At 59.3% G+C, this 12,740-nt stretch overlaps 1 long non-coding RNA gene across 1 annotated transcript in view; it reads left to right on the top strand.

Moving 5' to 3' along the window:
- The first annotated feature begins 963 nt into the window (after positions 1-963).
- The window catches only part of LOC140403012 (uncharacterized), a 29,293-nt gene continuing 17,516 nt past the window's right edge, over positions 964-12,740 (top strand). Inside the window, exon 1 of the long non-coding RNA XR_011938210.1 lies at positions 964-1,105. This is a non-coding gene — a long non-coding RNA (uncharacterized lncRNA). The remainder of the gene's footprint in view (positions 1,106-12,740) is intronic.

The following is a 12,740-nucleotide window of genomic DNA, read 5'->3' as shown; positions in this document are numbered from 1 at the left end:
GACAGAGAGCGAGAGACAGAGCGAGAGACAGAGAGCGAGAGACAGAGAGCGAGAGACAGAGAGCGAGAGACAGAGAGAGAGAGACAGAGAGAGAGAGACAGAGAGAGAGAGACAGAGAGAGAGAGACAGAGAGACACAGAGAGAGACACAGAGCCTAGCGGGTGTGCTCTTGAGAGGTTGGTGCGAGACAGAGAGAGGGCCTAGCTGGTATGCTCTTGAGAGGTTGGTGCCGACCTGATGGGCCAAATGGCCTCCTTCCGTGCTGTAAGAATTCTATTCGATGTTCCTATGAATCTCCTATTCAACACTAATGTTCTTTTCCACCTTTGAGACTCCTTTGGAATTTAACAGCTACACATCAATTTCAACACGTATCCCCAAATGCAAATTTCAAATCTACTCTGATTACCTGTAAGTTAAGACCCACCACCAGGCCTCATTAGGAAATGCAAGAGGATAACACCTTTAGTCTTTCTTCCTTTGGATCCTGCAGATAATCTGGCTGCAATAACCTCCCCATTGATTCACCCTGGACACTGACACTTTCCACTTTCTGACATACCTATTCGTAGAGTTTTCAGGGTGGCGAGATTGCTGCTACGTCACGCTCAAGCGAGCGTGGATCGGCGGGCGAGCGGGATTTCCATCCACGCCTGGGAGGAAGTCCGGCCTCAGAGAGCTGTCGCCCAGTCAGATTGACCGACAGTTCTCCGGCCCTCCAGGCATGGCGCTGCAGTGGCCGGGAGAGGTACTGCAGCGCCATGCCGGAGATGAAGTCCTGGGAACTGGGGTGGGCCCAGCGAGATACAGAGGGAATCCTGTCCATGCTATTTATTGTACACCCCCTACCCCCCAGCCCGACAACCCTGTGGGTGGGGTTAGACTTCCCACTATCACAGACACTGAACCAGGTACATGTGTTATCACAACTCGAGTGCTATATCTTCATGTGACCATTTACCAGTCCGAATCTCAGTCAGCCCTTTCTTTCCTGCACCTCTCCCACAGATTATGGCCTTTTCACTGATGTTGCTGATTTTTCCCAGTTACAACCTGATCCGATTGGAGACACCAGTCAGCCAACAGGGATACAAACCCACTGGAGGTATAGTATTGGGGTCCGGAGACACCACACACAATCTCACTGAATTAGCAACAATGGATTGTGCTGGAGGCAGTCTGTACAGGTGCCCTCAGTACTGACCCTCTGACGGTGCGGCACTCCCTCAGTACTGACCCTCTGACGGTGCGGCACTCCCTCAGTACTGACCCTCTGACGGTGCGGCACTCCCTCAGTACTGACCCTCTGACAGTGCGGCACTCCCTCAGTACTGACCCTCTGACGGTGCGGAACTCCCTCAGTACTGACCCTCTGACAGTGCAGCGCTCCCTCAGTACTGACCTTCTGACAGTGCGGCACTCCCTCAGTACTGACCCTCTGACAGTGCGGCGCTCCCTCAGTACTGACCCTCTGACAGTGCGGCACTCCCTCAGTACTGACCCTCTGACAGTGCAGCGCTCCCTCAGTACTGACCCTCTGACAGTGCGGCACTCCCTCAGTACTGACCCTCTGACAGTGCAGCACTCCCTCAGTACTGACCCTGTGGCAGTGCAGCACTCCCTCAGTACTGACCCTCTGACAGTGCGGCACTCCCTCAGTACTGACTCTCTGTCAGTGCGGCGCTCCCTCAGTACTGACCCTCTGACAGTGCGGCACTCCCTCAGTACTGACTCTCTGTCAGTGCGGCGCTCCCTCAGTACTGACCCTCTGACAGTGCGGCACTCCCTCAGTACTGACTCTCTGTCAGTGCGGCGCTCCCTCAGTACTGACCCTCTGACAGTGCGGCACTCCCTCAGTACTGACCGTCCGACCGTGCGGCACTCCCTCAGTACTGACCCTCTGACAGTGCGGCACTCCCTCAATACTGACTCTCTGACGGTGCGGCGCTCCCTCAGTACTGACCCTCTGACAGTGCGGCACTCCCTCAGTACTGACCCTCTGACAGTGCGGCACTCCCTCAGTACTGACCCTCTGATAGTGCGGCACTCCCTCAGCACTAACCCTCTGACAGTGCGGCACTCCCTCAGTACTGACCCTCTGACAGTGCGGCACTCCCTCAGTACTGACCCTCTGACAGTGCGGCACTCCCTCAGTACTGACCCTCTGACAGTGCGGCACTCCCTCAGTACTGACTCTCTGACGGTGCGGCGCTCCCTCAGTACTGACCCTCTGACGGTGCGGAACTCCCTCAGTACTGACCCTCTGACAGTGCGGCACTCCCTCAGTACTGACTCTCTGACAGTGCGGCACTCCCTCAGTACTGACTCTCTGACAGTGCGGACCTCCCTCAGTACTGACCCTCTGACAGTGCGGCACTCCCTCAGTACTGACCCTCTGACAGTGCAGCACTCCCTCAGTACTGACCCTCTGACAGTGCAGCACTCCCTCAGTACTGACCCTCCCACAGTGCGGCACTCCCTCAGTACTGACCCTCTGACGGTGCGGCACTCCCTCAGTACTGACCCTCTGACAGTGCGGCACTCCCTCAGTACTGACCCTCTGACAGTGCGGCACTCCCTCAGTACTGACCCTCTGATGGTGCGGCGCTCCCTCAGTACTGACCCTCTGACAGTGCAGCACTCCCTCAGTACTGACCCTCCCACAGTGCGGCACTCCCTCAGTACTGACCCTCTGACGGTGCGGCACTCCCTCAGTACTGACCCTCTGACAGTGCGGCACTCCCTCAGTACTGACCCTCTGACAGTGCGGCACTCCCTCAGTACTGACCCTCTGACGGTGCGGCACTCCCTCAGTACTGACCCTCTGACAGTGCGGCACTCCCTCAGTACTGACCCTCTGACGGTGCGGCACTCCCTCAGTACTGACCCTCTGACAGTGCGGCACTCCCTCAGTACTGACTCTCTGGCAGTGCGGCACTCCCTCAGTACTGACCCTCCCACAGTGCGGCACTCCCTCAGTACTGACCCTCTGACAGTGCGGCACTCCCTCAGTACTGACTCTCTGACAGTGCACTCCCTCAGTACTGACCCTCTGACAGTGCGGCGCTCCCTCAGTACTTACCCTCTGACAGTGCGGCACTCCCTCAGTACTGACCCTCTGACAGTGCGGCGCTCCCTCAGTCCTGACCCTCTGACAGTGCAGCAATCCCTCAGTACTGACCCTCTGACAGTGCAGCACTCCCTCAGTACTGACCCTCTGACAGTGCGGCGCTCCCTCAGTACTGACCCTCTGACAGTGCAGCACTCCCTCAGTACTGACCCTCTGACAGTGCGGCACTACCTCAGTACTGACCCTCTGACAGTGCGGCACTCCCTCAGTACTGACCCTCTGACAGTGCGGCACTCCCTCAGTACTGACCCTCTGACAGTGCGGCGCTCCCTCAGTACTGACCCTCTGACAGTGCGGCACTCCCTCAGTACTGACCCTCTGACAGTGCGGCACTCCCTCAGTACTAACCCTCTGACAGTGCAGCACTCCCTCAGTACTGACCCTCTGACAGTGCGGCGCTCCCTCAGTACTGACCCTCTGACAGTGCGGCACTCCCTCAGTACTGACCCTCTGACAGTGCAGCACTCCCTCAGTACTGACCCTCTGACAGTGCGGCGCTCCCTCAGTACTGACCCTCTGACAGTGCAGCACTCCCTCAGTACTGACCCTCTGACAGTGCGGCACTCCCTCAGTACTGACCCTCTGACAGTGCAGCACTCCCTCAGTACTGACCCTCCGACAGTGCGGCGCTCCCTCAGTACTGACCCTCTGACAGTGCGGCACTCCCTCAGTACTGACCCTCCGACAGTGCGGCACTCCCTCAGTACTGACTCTCTGACAGTGCGGCACTCCCTCAGTACTGACCCTCTGACAGTGCGGCGCTCCCTCAGTACTGACCCTCTGACAGTGCGGCACTCCCTCAGTACTGACCCTCTGACAGTGCGGCGCTCCCTCAGTACTGACCCTCTGACAGTGCGGCGCTCCCTCAGTACTGACCCTCTGACAGTGCGGCGCTCCCTCAGCACTGACCCTCTAACAGTGCGGCACTCCCTCAGTACTGACCCTCTGACAGTGCGGCACTCCCTCAGTACTGACCCTCTGACAGTGCGGCACTCCCTCAGTACTGACCCTCCCGCAGTGCGGCTCTCCCTCAGTACTGACCCTCTGACAGTGCGGCACTCCCTCAGTACTGACCCTCTGACAGTGCGGCTCTCCCTCAGTACTGACCCTCTGACAGTGCAGCGCTCCCTCAGTACTGACCCTCTGACAGTGCGGCACTCCCTCAGTACTGACCCTCTGACAGTGCGGCGCTCCCTCAGTACTGACTCTCTGACGGTGCGGCGCTCCCTCAGTACTGACCCTCTGACAGTGCGGCACTCCCTCAGTACTGACCCTCTGACAGTGCGGCACTCCATCAGTATTGACCCTCTGACAGTGCGGCGCTCCCTCAGTATTGACCCTCTGACAGTGCAGCACTCCCTCAGTACTGACCCTCTGACAGTGCAGCACTCCCTCAGTACTGACCCTCTGACAGTGCAGCACTCCCTCAGTACTGACTCTCTGACGGTGCGGCACTCCCTCAGTACTGACCCTCTGACAGTGCAGCACTCACTCAGTACTGACCCTCTGACAGTGCGGCACTCCCTCAGTACTGACCCTCTGACAGTGCAGCACTCCCTCAGTACTGACCCTCTGACAGTGCAGCACTCCCTCAGTACTGACTCTCTGACGGTGCGGCACTCCCTCAGTACTGACCCTCTGACAGTGCAGCACTCACTCAGTACTGACCCTCTGACAGTGCGGCACTCCCTCAGTATTGACCCTCTGACAGTGCGGCTCTCCCTCAGTACTGACCCTCTGACAGTGCGGCGCTCCCTCAGTACTGACCCTCTGACAGTGCGGCGCTCCCTCAGTACTGACCCTCTGACAGTGCGGTACTCCCTCAGTACTGACCCTCTGACAGTGCGGCACTCCCTCAGTACTGACCCTCCCACAGTGCGGCACTCCCTCAGCACTGACCCTCTGACAGTGCGGCACTCCCTCAGTACTGACCCTCTGACAGTGCGGCGCTCCCTCAGTACTGACCCTCTGACAGTGCGGCACTCCCTCAATACTGACTCTCTGACGGTGCGACACTCCCTCAGTACTGACCCTCTGACAGTGCGGCACTCCCTCAGTACTGACTCTCTGACAGTGCGTCACTCCCTCAGTACTGACCCTCCGACAGTGCGGCACTCCCTCAGTACTGACCCTCTGACAGTGCGGCACTCCCTCAGTACAGACCCTCTGACAGTGCGTCACTCCCTCAGTACTGACCCTCTGACAGTGCGGCACTCCCTCAGTACTGACCCTCTGACAGTGCGGCACTCCCTCAGTACTGACCCTCTGACAGTGCGGCACTCCCTCAGTACTGACCCTCTGACAGTGCCGCGCTCCCTCAGTACTGACCCTCTGACAGTGCGGCGTTCCCTCAGTACTGACCCTCTGACAGTGCGGCGCTCCCTCAGTACTGACCCTCTGACAGTGCGGCGCTCCCTCAGTACTGACCCTCTGACAGTGCGGCACTCCCTCAGTACTGACCCTCTGACAGTGAGGCGCTCCCTCAGTACTGACCCTCTGACAGTGCAGCACTCCCTCAGTACTGACCCTCTGACAGTGCGGCACTCCCTCAGTACTGACCCTCTGACAGTGCGGCACTCCCTCAGTACTGACCCTCCGACAGTGCGGCACTCCCTCAGTACTGACGCTCGGACAGTGCGGCACTCCCTCAGTACTGACCCTCTGACAGTGCGGCACTCCCTCAGTACTGACCCTCTGACAGTGCGGCGCTCCCTCAGTACTGACCCTCTGACAGTGCGGCGCTCCCTCAGCACTGACCCTCTGACAGTGCGGCGCTCCCTCAGAACTGACCCTCTGACAGTGCAGCACTCCTTCAGTACTGACCCTCTGACAGTGCGGAGCTCCCTCAGTTCTGACCCTCTGGCAGTGCGGCGCTCCCTCAGTACTGACCCTCTGACAGTGCAACACTCCCTCAGTACTGACTCTCTGACAGTGGCACTCCCTCAGTACTGACCCTCTGACAGTGCGGCACTCCCTCAATACTGACCCTCTGACAGTGCGGCACTCCCTCAGTACTGACCCTCTGACAGTGCAGCACTCCCTCAGTACTGACCCTCTGATAGTGCGTCACTCCCTCAGTACTGACCCTCTGACAGTGCAGCACTCCCTCAGTACTGACCCTCTGTCAGTCATCACTCATTCAGTACTGACCCTCCCACAGTGCGGCACTCCCTCAGTACTGATCCTCTGACATTGCGGCACTCCCTCAGTACTGACCCTCTGACAGTGCGGCACTCCCTCAGTACTGACCCTCCGACAGTGCAGCGCTCCCTCAGTACTGACCCTCTGACAGTGCGGCACTCCCTCAGTGCTGACCCTCTGACAGTGCAGCTCTCCCTCAGTACTGACCCTCTGACAGTGCGGCACTCCCTCAGTACTGACCCTCTGACAGTGCGGCGCTCCCTCAGTACTGATCCTCTGACAGTGCAGCACTCCCTCAGTACTGACCCTCTGACATTGCGGCACTCCCTCAGTACTGACCCTCTGACATTGTGGCACTCCCTCAGTACTGACCCTCTGACAGTGCAGCACTCCCTCAGTACTGACCCTCTGACAGTGCGGCGCTCCCTCAGTACTGACCCTCTGACAGTGCGGCGCTCCCTCAGTACTGACCCTCTGAGAGTGCGGCACTCCCTCAGTACTGACCCTCTGACAGTGCGGCACTCCCTCAGTACTGACCCTCTGACAGTGAAGCACTCCCTCAGTACTGACCCTCTGACAGTGCAGCACTCCCTCAGTACTGACCCTCTGACAGTGTGGCACTCCCTCAGTACTGACCCTCTGACAGTGCAGCACTCCCTCAGTACTGACCCTCTGACAGTGCGGCACTCCCTCAGTACTGACCCTCTGACAGTGCAGCACTCCCTCAGTACTGACCCTCTGACAGTGCGGCACTCCCTCAGTACTGACCCTCTGACAGTGCGGCACTCCCTCAGTACTGACCCTCTGACAGTGCGTCACTCCCTCAGTACTGACCCTCTGACAGTGCAGCACTCCCTCAGTACTGACCCTCTGACAGTGCAGCACTCCCTCAGTACTGACCCTCTGACAGTGTAGCACTCCCTCAGTACTGACCCTCTGACAGTGCGGCACTCCCTCAGTACTGACCCTCTGACAGTGCGGCGCTCCCTCAGTACTGACCCTCTGACAGTGCAGCACTCCCTCAGTACTGACCCTCTGACAGTGCGGCACTCCCTCAGTACTGACCCTCTGACAGTGCGGCACTCCCTCAGTACTGACTTTGTGACAGTGCGGTACTCCCCCAGTACTGACCCTCTGACAGTGCGGCACTCCCTCAGTACTGACCCTCTGACAGTGCGGCACTCCCTCAGTACTGACCCTCTGACAGTGCGGCACTCCCTCAGTACTAACCCTCTGACAGTGCAGCACTCCCTCAGTACTGACCCTCTGACAGTGCGGCGCTCCCTCAGTACTGACCCTCTGACAGTGCGGCACTCCCTCAGTACTGACCCTCTGACAGTGCAGCACTCCCTCAGTACTGACCCTCTGACAGTGCGGCGCTCCCTCAGTACTGACCCTCTGACAGTGCAGCACTCCCTCAGTACTGACCCTCTGACAGTGCGGCACTCCCTCAGTACTGACCCTCTGACAGTGCAGCACTCCCTCAGTACTGACCCTCCGACAGTGCGGCGCTCCCTCAGTACTGACCCTCTGACAGTGCGGCACTCCCTCAGTACTGACCCTCTGACAGTGCGGCACTCCCTCAGTACTGACTCTCTGACAGTGCGGCACTCCCTCAGTACTGACCCTCTGACAGTGCGGCGCTCCCTCAGTACTGACCCTCTGACAGTGCGGCACTCCCTCAGTACTGACCCTCTGACAGTGCGGCGCTCCCTCAGTACTGACCCTCTGACAGTGCGGCGCTCCCTCAGTACTGACCCTCTGACAGTGCGGCGCTCCCTCAGCACTGACCCTCTAACAGTGCGGCACTCCCTCAGTACTGACCCTCTGACAGTGCGGCACTCCCTCAGTACTGACCCTCTGACAGTGCGGCACTCCCTCAGTACTGACCCTCCCGCAGTGCGGCTCTCCCTCAGTACTGACCCTCTGACAGTGCGGCACTCCCTCAGTACTGACCCTCTGACAGTGCGGCTCTCCCTCAGTACTGACCCTCTGACAGTGCAGCGCTCCCTCAGTACTGACCCTCTGACAGTGCGGCACTCCCTCAGTACTGACCCTCTGACAGTGCGGCGCTCCCTCAGTACTGACTCTCTGACGGTGCGGCGCTCCCTCAGTACTGACCCTCTGACAGTGCGGCACTCCCTCAGTACTGACCCTCTGACAGTGCGGCACTCCATCAGTATTGACCCTCTGACAGTGCGGCGCTCCCTCAGTATTGACCCTCTGACAGTGCAGCACTCCCTCAGTACTGACCCTCTGACAGTGCAGCACTCCCTCAGTACTGACCCTCTGACAGTGCAGCACTCCCTCAGTACTGACTCTCTGACGGTGCGGCACTCCCTCAGTACTGACCCTCTGACAGTGCAGCACTCACTCAGTACTGACCCTCTGACAGTGCGGCACTCCCTCAGTACTGACCCTCTGACAGTGCAGCACTCCCTCAGTACTGACCCTCTGACAGTGCAGCACTCCCTCAGTACTGACTCTCTGACGGTGCGGCACTCCCTCAGTACTGACCCTCTGACAGTGCAGCACTCACTCAGTACTGACCCTCTGACAGTGCGGCACTCCCTCAGTATTGACCCTCTCACAGTGCGGCTCTCCCTCAGTACTGACCCTCTGACAGTGCGGCGCTCCCTCAGTACTGACCCTCTGACAGTGCGGCGCTCCCTCAGTACTGACCCTCTGACAGTGCGGTACTCCCTCAGTACTGACCCTCTGACAGTGCGGCACTCCCTCAGTACTGACCCTCCCACAGTGCGGCACTCCCTCAGCACTGACCCTCTGACAGTGCGGCACTCCCTCAGTACTGACCCTCTGACAGTGCGGCGCTCCCTCAGTACTGACCCTCTGACAGTGCGGCACTCCCTCAATACTGACTCTCTGACGGTGCGACACTCCCTCAGTACTGACCCTCTGACAGTGCGGCACTCCCTCAGTACTGACTCTCTGACAGTGCGTCACTCCCTCAGTACTGACCCTCCGACAGTGCGGCACTCCCTCAGTACTGACCCTCTGACAGTGCGGCACTCCCTCAGTACAGACCCTCTGACAGTGCGTCACTCCCTCAGTACTGACCCTCTGACAGTGCGGCACTCCCTCAGTACTGACCCTCTGACAGTGCGGCACTCCCTCAGTACTGACCCTCTGACAGTGCGGCACTCCCTCAGTACTGACCCTCTGACAGTGCCGCGCTCCCTCAGTACTGACCCTCTGACAGTGCGGCGTTCCCTCAGTACTGACCCTCTGACAGTGCGGCGCTCCCTCAGTACTGACCCTCTGACAGTGCGGCGCTCCCTCAGTACTGACCCTCTGACAGTGCGGCACTCCCTCAGTACTGACCCTCTGACAGTGAGGCGCTCCCTCAGTACTGACCCTCTGACAGTGCAGCACTCCCTCAGTACTGACCCTCTGACAGTGCGGCACTCCCTCAGTACTGACCCTCTGACAGTGCGGCACTCCCTCAGTACTGACCCTCCGACAGTGCGGCACTCCCTCAGTACTGACGCTCGGACAGTGCGGCACTCCCTCAGTACTGACCCTCTGACAGTGCGGCACTCCCTCAGTACTGACCCTCTGACAGTGCGGCGCTCCCTCAGTACTGACCCTCTGACAGTGCGGCGCTCCCTCAGCACTGACCCTCTGACAGTGCGGCGCTCCCTCAGAACTGACCCTCTGACAGTGCAGCACTCCTTCAGTACTGACCCTCTGACAGTGCGGAGCTCCCTCAGTTCTGACCCTCTGGCAGTGCGGCGCTCCCTCAGTACTGACCCTCTGACAGTGCAACACTCCCTCAGTACTGACTCTCTGACAGTGGCACTCCCTCAGTACTGACCCTCTGACAGTGCGGCACTCCCTCAATACTGACCCTCTGACAGTGCGGCACTCCCTCAGTACTGACCCTCTGACAGTGCAGCACTCCCTCAGTACTGACCCTCTGATAGTGCGTCACTCCCTCAGTACTGACCCTCTGACAGTGCAGCACTCCCTCAGTACTGACCCTCTGTCAGTCATCACTCATTCAGTACTGACCCTCCCACAGTGCGGCACTCCCTCAGTACTGATCCTCTGACATTGCGGCACTCCCTCAGTACTGACCCTCTGACAGTGCGGCACTCCCTCAGTACTGACCCTCCGACAGTGCAGCGCTCCCTCAGTACTGACCCTCTGACAGTGCGGCACTCCCTCAGTGCTGACCCTCTGACAGTGCAGCTCTCCCTCAGTACTGACCCTCTGACAGTGCGGCACTCCCTCAGTACTGACCCTCTGACAGTGCGGCGCTCCCTCAGTACTGATCCTCTGACAGTGCAGCACTCCCTCAGTACTGACCCTCTGACATTGCGGCACTCCCTCAGTACTGACCCTCTGACATTGTGGCACTCCCTCAGTACTGACCCTCTGACAGTGCAGCACTCCCTCAGTACTGACCCTCTGACAGTGCGGCGCTCCCTCAGTACTGACCCTCTGACAGTGCGGCGCTCCCTCAGTACTGACCCTCTGAGAGTGCGGCACTCCCTCAGTACTGACCCTCTGACAGTGCGGCACTCCCTCAGTACTGACCCTCTGACAGTGAAGCACTCCCTCAGTACTGACCCTCTGACAGTGCAGCACTCCCTCAGTACTGACCCTCTGACAGTGTGGCACTCCCTCAGTACTGACCCTCTGACAGTGCAGCACTCCCTCAGTACTGACCCTCTGACAGTGCGGCACTCCCTCAGTACTGACCCTCTGACAGTGCAGCACTCCCTCAGTACTGACCCTCTGACAGTGCGGCACTCCCTCAGTACTGACCCTCTGACAGTGCGGCACTCCCTCAGTACTGACCCTCTGACAGTGCGTCACTCCCTCAGTACTGACCCTCTGACAGTGCAGCACTCCCTCAGTACTGACCCTCTGACAGTGCAGCACTCCCTCAGTACTGACCCTCTGACAGTGTAGCACTCCCTCAGTACTGACCCTCTGACAGTGCGGCACTCCCTCAGTACTGACCCTCTGACAGTGCGGCGCTCCCTCAGTACTGACCCTCTGACAGTGCAGCACTCCCTCAGTACTGACCCTCTGACAGTGCGGCACTCCCTCAGTACTGACCCTCTGACAGTGCGGCACTCCCTCAGTACTGACTTTGTGACAGTGCGGTACTCCCCCAGTACTGACCCTCTGACAGTGCGGCACTCCCTCAGTACTGACCCTCTGACAGTGCGGCACTCCCTCAGTACTGACCCTCTGACAGTGCGGCACTCCCTCAGTACTGACCCTCTGACAGTGCGGCACTCCCTCAGTACTGACCCTCTGACAGTGCGGCACTCCCTCAGTACTGACCCTCTGACAGTGCGGCACTCCCTCAGTACTGACCCTCTGACAGTGCGGCACTCCCTCAGTACTGACCCTCTGACAGTGCAGCACTCCCTCAGTACTGACCCTCTGACAGTGCGGCACTCCCTCAGTACTGACCCTCTGACAGTGCGGCGCTCCCTCAGTACTGACCCTCTGACAGTGCAGCACTCCCTCAGTACTGACCCTCTGACAGTGCGGCACTCCCTCAGTACTGACCCTCTGACAGTGCGGCACTCCCTCAGTACTGACCTTCTGACAGTGCGGTACTCCCCCAGTACTGACCCTCTGACAGTGCGGCACTCCCTCAGTACTGACCCTCTGACAGTGCGGCACTCCCTCAGTACTGACCCTCTGACAGTGCGGCACTCCCTCAGTACTGACCCTCTGACAGTGCGGCACTCCCTCAGTACTGACCCTCTGACAGTGCAGCACTCCCTCAGTACTGACCCTCTGACAGTGCGGCACTCCCTCAGTACTGACCCTCTGACAGTGTAGCACTCCCTCAGTACTGACCCTCTGACAGTGCGGCACTCCCTCAGTACTGACCCTCTGACAGTGCGGCGCTCCCTCAGTACTGACCCTCTGACAGTGCAGCACTCCCTCAGTACTGACCCTCTGACAGTGCGGCACTCCCTCAGTACTGACCCTCTGACAGTGCGGCACTCCCTCAGTACTGACCTTGTGACAGTGCGGTACTCCCCCAGTACTGACCCTCTGACAGTGCGGCACTCCCTCAGTACTGACCCTCTGACAGTGCGGCACTCCCTCAGTACTGACCCTCTGACAGTGCGGCACTCCCTCAGTACTGACCCTCTGACAGTGCGGCACTCCCTCAGTACTGACCCTCTGACAGTGCGGCACTCCCTCAGTACTGACCCTCTGACAGTGCGGCACTCCCTCAGTACTGACCCTCTGACAGTGCGGCACTCCCTCAGTACTGACCCTCTGACAGTGTAGCACTCCCTCAGTACTGACCCTCTGACAGTGCGGCACTCCCTCAGTACTGACCCTCTGACAGTGCGGCGCTCCCTCAGTACTGACCCTCTGACAGTGCAGCACTCCCTCAGTACTGACCCTCTGACAGTGCGGCACTCCCTCAGTACTGACCCTCTGACAGTGCGGCACTCCCTCAGTA

Source organism: Scyliorhinus torazame, chromosome 26, assembly GCF_047496885.1.
Source record: "Scyliorhinus torazame isolate Kashiwa2021f chromosome 26, sScyTor2.1, whole genome shotgun sequence".
Taxonomy (NCBI): Eukaryota; Metazoa; Chordata; class Chondrichthyes; order Carcharhiniformes; family Scyliorhinidae; genus Scyliorhinus; species Scyliorhinus torazame.
Note: the sequence above shows the minus strand (reverse complement) of the source record. Positions and strands in the feature narration are given on the sequence as shown.